The sequence below is a fragment of the Gasterosteus aculeatus genome, chromosome X (genome assembly GCF_964276395.1).
Source record: "Gasterosteus aculeatus chromosome X, fGasAcu3.hap1.1, whole genome shotgun sequence".
In the NCBI taxonomy this organism is placed as follows: domain Eukaryota; kingdom Metazoa; phylum Chordata; class Actinopteri; order Perciformes; family Gasterosteidae; genus Gasterosteus; species Gasterosteus aculeatus.
Genome location: NC_135698.1, coordinates 22,008,340 through 22,014,111, shown reverse-complemented (window position 1 = coordinate 22,014,111; position 5,772 = coordinate 22,008,340). Strand labels below are relative to the sequence as shown.

The 5,772-nt window shown below is 45.0% G+C and overlaps 1 long non-coding RNA gene across 1 annotated transcript; it reads right to left on the bottom strand.

Moving 5' to 3' along the window:
- Window positions 1-252: 252 nt before the first annotated feature.
- Window positions 253-5,552, bottom strand: LOC120808592 (uncharacterized). The gene is made up of 2 exons (XR_005709986.2): window positions 5,283-5,552; window positions 253-3,373 (listed from the first exon to the last, which is right to left on the bottom strand). It is a non-coding gene; the product is annotated as an uncharacterized LOC120808592 (long non-coding RNA).
- Between the last annotated feature and the right edge of the window lie 220 nt (window positions 5,553-5,772).

Sequence of the window (5,772 nt, the reverse complement as noted above, 5' to 3'; positions counted from 1 at the left end):
AAACCTTTCCATTCTTTAGCTCTGTCCTCCCTCGCAACTTCTGATTTAATTTCTCACTCTCGTCTCCCTCATAAGCTCTCGCCCTCTTCTATCTCATCGTGTCTCGCTCTCTCTCCCTTTGCAGCCGTCAGTGTGGGAGTAAAAAGGATTAGTGGAACCAAGAGGGGGAGCAAAGCACTAAATGACGCTATTGAATTCTGGAAAAAATAAATTTGGGCTTCTCACGCTGCGTGAGGAGTTAGACGGTGCGGTTTGAGGAATCAGGAAACATTTATTGTCATAATATATCAGACATACAAGGAATTGGACTTGGCGGTTGGTGCATAACAACAGACAGTACGACAAGACAACAGTGCACGAGGAATAAAATAAAAAATAATAATAAAATACAAAATATTGCTATGGGTTAATATAGGGCTATGGGTTAGTTTAAAATAAAGGAATGAAGTTAAAAATATTAAATAAAAAAATAAAGTGCACCAGCGAACAGGAAGTGACGAGTGAAAAGTGACAAGTGTAAGGGATGTGTGCAGTGTGAAAGAAAGTGACCGGTGGAATGAACCTGCCGACGGGAAAAAACGGTTTGTGTGGCGGGAGGTCTTAGTCCTGATGGACCTCAGCCTCCTGCCAGATGGAAGGGGCACAAACAGGTTTTGTCCGGGGTGAGAGGGGTCGGCTACCATCTTTTTAGCTGCTTCAGGGTCCTGGAAGCGAACAAGTCCTGAAGGGACGGCAGATTGCAGCCTCTCAGCCTCTCTGCAGAGCGGAGGACACGCTGCAGCCTGCCCTTGTCCTTGGCTGTGGCTGCAGCGTACCAGACCTGATGTTCAGCTCCCACTTGAGGTCCTGGGTGATGATGGAGCCCAGGAAACGGAAAGAATCCACAGTTGTGACGGGGGAGTCACACGGGGTGACGGGGGAAGGTGGGGCTCTGTTCTTCCTGAAATAAATAAGACGACTTCAGGAGCTTGACGGACTGGTGACTGGAGGAGCAGCTGTTGGTGTACAGGGAGAAGAGCAGAGGGGAAAGAACGCAGCCTTGGGGGGAACCAGTGCTGATGGTCCGAGAGGCTGAGACATGTTTCCCCAGCTTCACGTGCTGCTTCCTGTCAGACAGGAAGTCTGTAATCCACTTGCAGGTGATGGATTCTAGCACATCTAACTTGATAACAGTGCATAATTAACAAATTTCACAATGACAGTTTTAATCACCAGCCTGCTGCTAAGAATTAGAACATCCAGGCTACAAAAAAAAAGAGGTGAACACTGAACAAATGTCTTTTAAACTACTCTCTGCAGAGTGCTAAACTTGGTTTATTATCTATCTATTTTCACTCTAATGTTTCAACAGCTATTTATTGCTGGTCATCATAGTGAGAACAAGAGAAGAATAGCTGTTAAAAAAGGATAAAAAGTCAATAATAATGTTCAAATTGTAATTTTATTTCATTTGTACTTATTGCATAATATGTTTTATTTATTGTCTTGATCTGTTTCTCTATACATGAACTGCTGCAACACCTACATTTCCCCGATGGGGGGATCAATAAAGGATTTTTTTTCCACCATGTTTACATTAGTATTTAATATCATTGCATTTAATGTGTATTGAACTGGCTGTTCCAACGATCTCTTTTTTTCATTTCTCACCATGTCAGTGCAAAACTATTTCAAAAGAAATTACACATGATAACAAAAATTATTATTATTAAACAAGCTCTCCGTGCTGCGGTCCAGCAGTAGAAGATGAGGTTAAGAAGCCTGCTTTATATAAATCTGTGATCAACAAAGCACGAAAGGCCCTTTATTGAGTTGGCCTCCAGATCCTTCATACTGTCGTTGGTTAGAATTCGTCTCGAGGGGAGAGCTCTGTCAGTAATATCAGACTGATGGTGGCAATGACAGTCTCCCTCTGTGTGAGGCCGTATGACAGGCATGTAATAAAATTCCTCTCCTCTTTAGTGTCTGTGTGCAGGTCCTGACGGCTCTGCAGACACACTGTCCCGTAGACGGTAACTGCAGAGTCACCGTTAGCTGCGCTGCGGCACTCGTCCGAGGCGTTTTATCTGGCAGGGGAATTTGTCACCGCAACTTCAGTACTTAGCAGCTCGTTGCTAAGTTTGGCTACTGTCTGCTGCCTGGAAGGTAGCCTGCAGGGAGGTTTAAACAATTTTATCCCTGAAAACTGCTTTCTGCAGCGGGAAATGGCGCTGATAAAAGCGGTGGGGGGGAAACAGAACCATTAAGGTCAGCTGTTTACTTTCAGGTCATCACTGTGTGTGACCTCTTTCACAATTGAGGATTGCTTTGCAAGTGTTAAACATCCTCTACTACTCCGTACGCTTTAGGCAGCCCTGAGTAGAACATGTTTGCCAGTTTGTGCAGGTTCATTCAAAAAAATCTGAAATCTGAAATAATGACCAGATGGTGGACCCATTGAAGGGACACTCTCCGAACAGCTGTACAGTCCTCGGCAGAATGCAAAAGGAGGAGGCAAAATGCCGATTGTAGCAGAACGCAGGGGATGACCAGAGCCATTACCGAGCAGCAGGCTATCTACTGGACAACCCAGACCCCTGAGTCTCATACTTAAGACTCCAAAACTTTTCTTTTATTCACAGAATCCACAGTTGTGCCTCTTACAGAATTAGCTGATGACGGAGGGGTGAGTGAGCCGATCTGCACAATGTGTTTTCGGGGTCTTATTGCGGTTTAGTAAACTGATGAAATGTCAGATTAATGGCGAGCTACGCAGAGGAGTACGTTTCTTCCTCGTGCTGGAATTTAATTTCGTCGGTTGGCCTGTGAGCAATCAGCAGAGACCAGACCTTAAATGTTTCATATTTAAATACATTAATTCTGATGCAATATGATTGAAACAGTCCTTAAAGGATGCTTCAATTAGGCCTATATCCAATGAAATTAAAGTCTCTCTTCCCCCTATGCTTCAACTACCCCATCTGTGGCGCGCCCAAGGCAACGTTAGAGAAGGCTCTCGATAATATCTATGTCAAATTCATGCATAATGAGTTTTTTGTTTCCTAACGTTGGGCCAAGATTTGAAGTCATTCAGTAATTTCGTCTTAAATGCATAGAAACAATTGAATGAAAACATCCTGAAGCAGGGAGCAGATGGGTGGTTTTAAGTTTAGTCCCATCATTAACCATCATCGCAATGTGGATATTTCTAAACGATAGGCCTCCATAGCCACCATAACCACAGGTTCCATAGCCTCAGCACACAAGAAATCTGACCAATTACGTTTGCCGTGCTTGCTCAAGTGTCCATCGCACATCAGGGAGTGTTAGCTGATTTCTCATTGTCTTCCTTTCATCTGAATATTGTCTTCAGGTTGAACGGGCTCCTCGCAACCTTTCCCATCATCAGGACGAAGTCGCAAAAAGAGAAAAAAAACAAAACAGCAATTAGCCACTTTCTTTAATAACCAGTCTACTCCTTTCCTTCCATGACCACTGTGTGTTCATTATTTCCTGAAATTAATCATGTTGGAAGCGGCTAGGGAGTCGTATTAGGTTACTAGCAAATGAGGAACTACCTTAGTGATAATTAATAATTCTATTAATGTCCATAAGATACTTCTCAGAATAAATAAATAACGGGGCACCACCCTGAGCTAACAGGGACTAATAACCAATACTATAAATCAAGTCTTTTAATTGATATTCACTCCTTGAGAGTGAAGATGTTGGAAGGATTTCAGTACCATATAAATGCACAAGTAAACACAGGAAAACGGTTCTTTAAAGTATAACAGGGTTTATTTAACTCACAGAAACACTGATCAAGATCACCTATAACTGCAACCAACAATCCCCATAACACTTATTTTAAACCCACTCACTAAACAAACAATCAAAACCAGAGTGTGTGTGTCTGTGTGTGTGCGCGTGTGTGTGCGTGTGAGCACAAAGGGGGGTGCAAGAGAGGGAGAGACGAGGGGGGAAGGAACGAAGGTGGGGTTGCGCGCAACAACAAGCGGAGTGCCGATTATCACACTAGGGGGCGAGCGAGAGCAGCGGGGCGGAAGTGAGACCGCTTAATCGAACCACCGAGGAAGACGGGAATGTTAGGCGGTGTAATACGACTACTCAACGCGAGGGGCGAGCGGGAGCGAAATGCAGGGAAGTGTTCCACGTAGTAAAACAAAGAGGAAGACGATAATTGCACTGCTATGGCAACACTATCTGTTGCTAGGGACTACGGCTTGGAAGAAGGGGGGCGGGGGGGAAATACTGAGACGCGACGCGATTCTGCAGGCATGAAAACGGGTCACGGGTGTACCCCTCTAGGGCAGGGGTTTTCAACTGGTTTTGTCCCAGAGATTTTTCTTCGAGTCATTCGTTGACGGGGGGTCTAAGATAAATTCACCTCCCAACCGTGTCTTCGGGTCAATGATTCGTTCATCGTACTTTGAAGTCAAAATGCGTATTAGGTTGGCAGGTCTGCTTATTGATAGAACGGTGGACCACTTTACCTTCTGCCTCGTCAGTCCCCTCACCTGAAAATCTACCTCCTCAAAAAGTATAGCGTTAGCTAATCATTTTCCACCGGAGCTCTAGCTAGCTGGCAAACGTCGCGTTCTCTCCTGCTGTGTTAAATGACTCAAATCATCAAGCTGTAGCTAACGTTAGCCAAGTCTATGTCAACAAAGCTCCTGGGTAACTTAACATAGATCGACCAGAAAATATTACAACCATCACTCGCCCTGTTCGCAATTCACTGAATCTCGCGCTCCCTTCTGACACGCGCACCTGTTCGCAGTTCACTGAATATGAATCGAATCCACACGATTCACGTGTCACCGATTTTTGTTTCAAAACGGCGAATTTCGCCGAAAGGTGAGGGATTTTCATGCCTGATTCTGACCCGCGACCAGCGGAACGTAGATCAGCAACGTGAATCAGGATGGTCGGACCGATGTGTGTGCAGTTACGGAAACGAACGATGTGGCTCGCGAGACGAAATAAAACCACAGGCAAACTGATTTCACGGCGGAGAACCGGGAAGAGAAAATAAGGAACTATTTTGACCATGAGATATCATTCATCAGCGTAATACAGTTGGCGCTTCGGATCGGATCACAGTATCCGATCAACAGAAAATATTACGACATTTGCAGGTACATATTCAAACATAAATCAAAGGTAGCGGATTCGTTGATGCGGACTATATCGTACCACGTTATGACTGAACAAATCAAATAAACATCAAGTTTATATAAAGACGCTAAATTAGTCTGCCCAGAAAACCAGTCTCTTACCGTTTGATGGGGCAGATGGGCAAAGTCGCGGGGTCCGAACTTCTCGTTCGGAACAGAGGGCGGCGGGGGGTCAGAGAGCAGCTGCTCTCCGGTCCTCCGGGGTGAAACGGGCATTAAATCAAAAGGCGAAAAAAGAAAGCGGGGATGGAGTGGAGGCAAAGAAAGGAAAAAAACGATCTATTACTAACGGGAAGTTAGACGAAAGAGATCGATTCTTTGGCGCAATCTCTTTTTATAAAGTTGAGGTCCATAAATAAATGTCACTGTCCTTGGCCAATGGGAGCTCTCGGTGTTCTTTCGTACGTCCTCTTTTTATGACCAAGGGGGTCTGGACCCCCGCAGGGCTCCTGTTATCAGCCCCTGGCATCAGGCCACGGGGACCCTTACATGTTTGTGTTTTTCCTTTGTCCTCAGTGAAGAAAAGCGTGGTGAGGTTTATTAGCAGGGTGGAGGCCCAACAATCATATCATGTGCAAAGCTGCAGCACTCA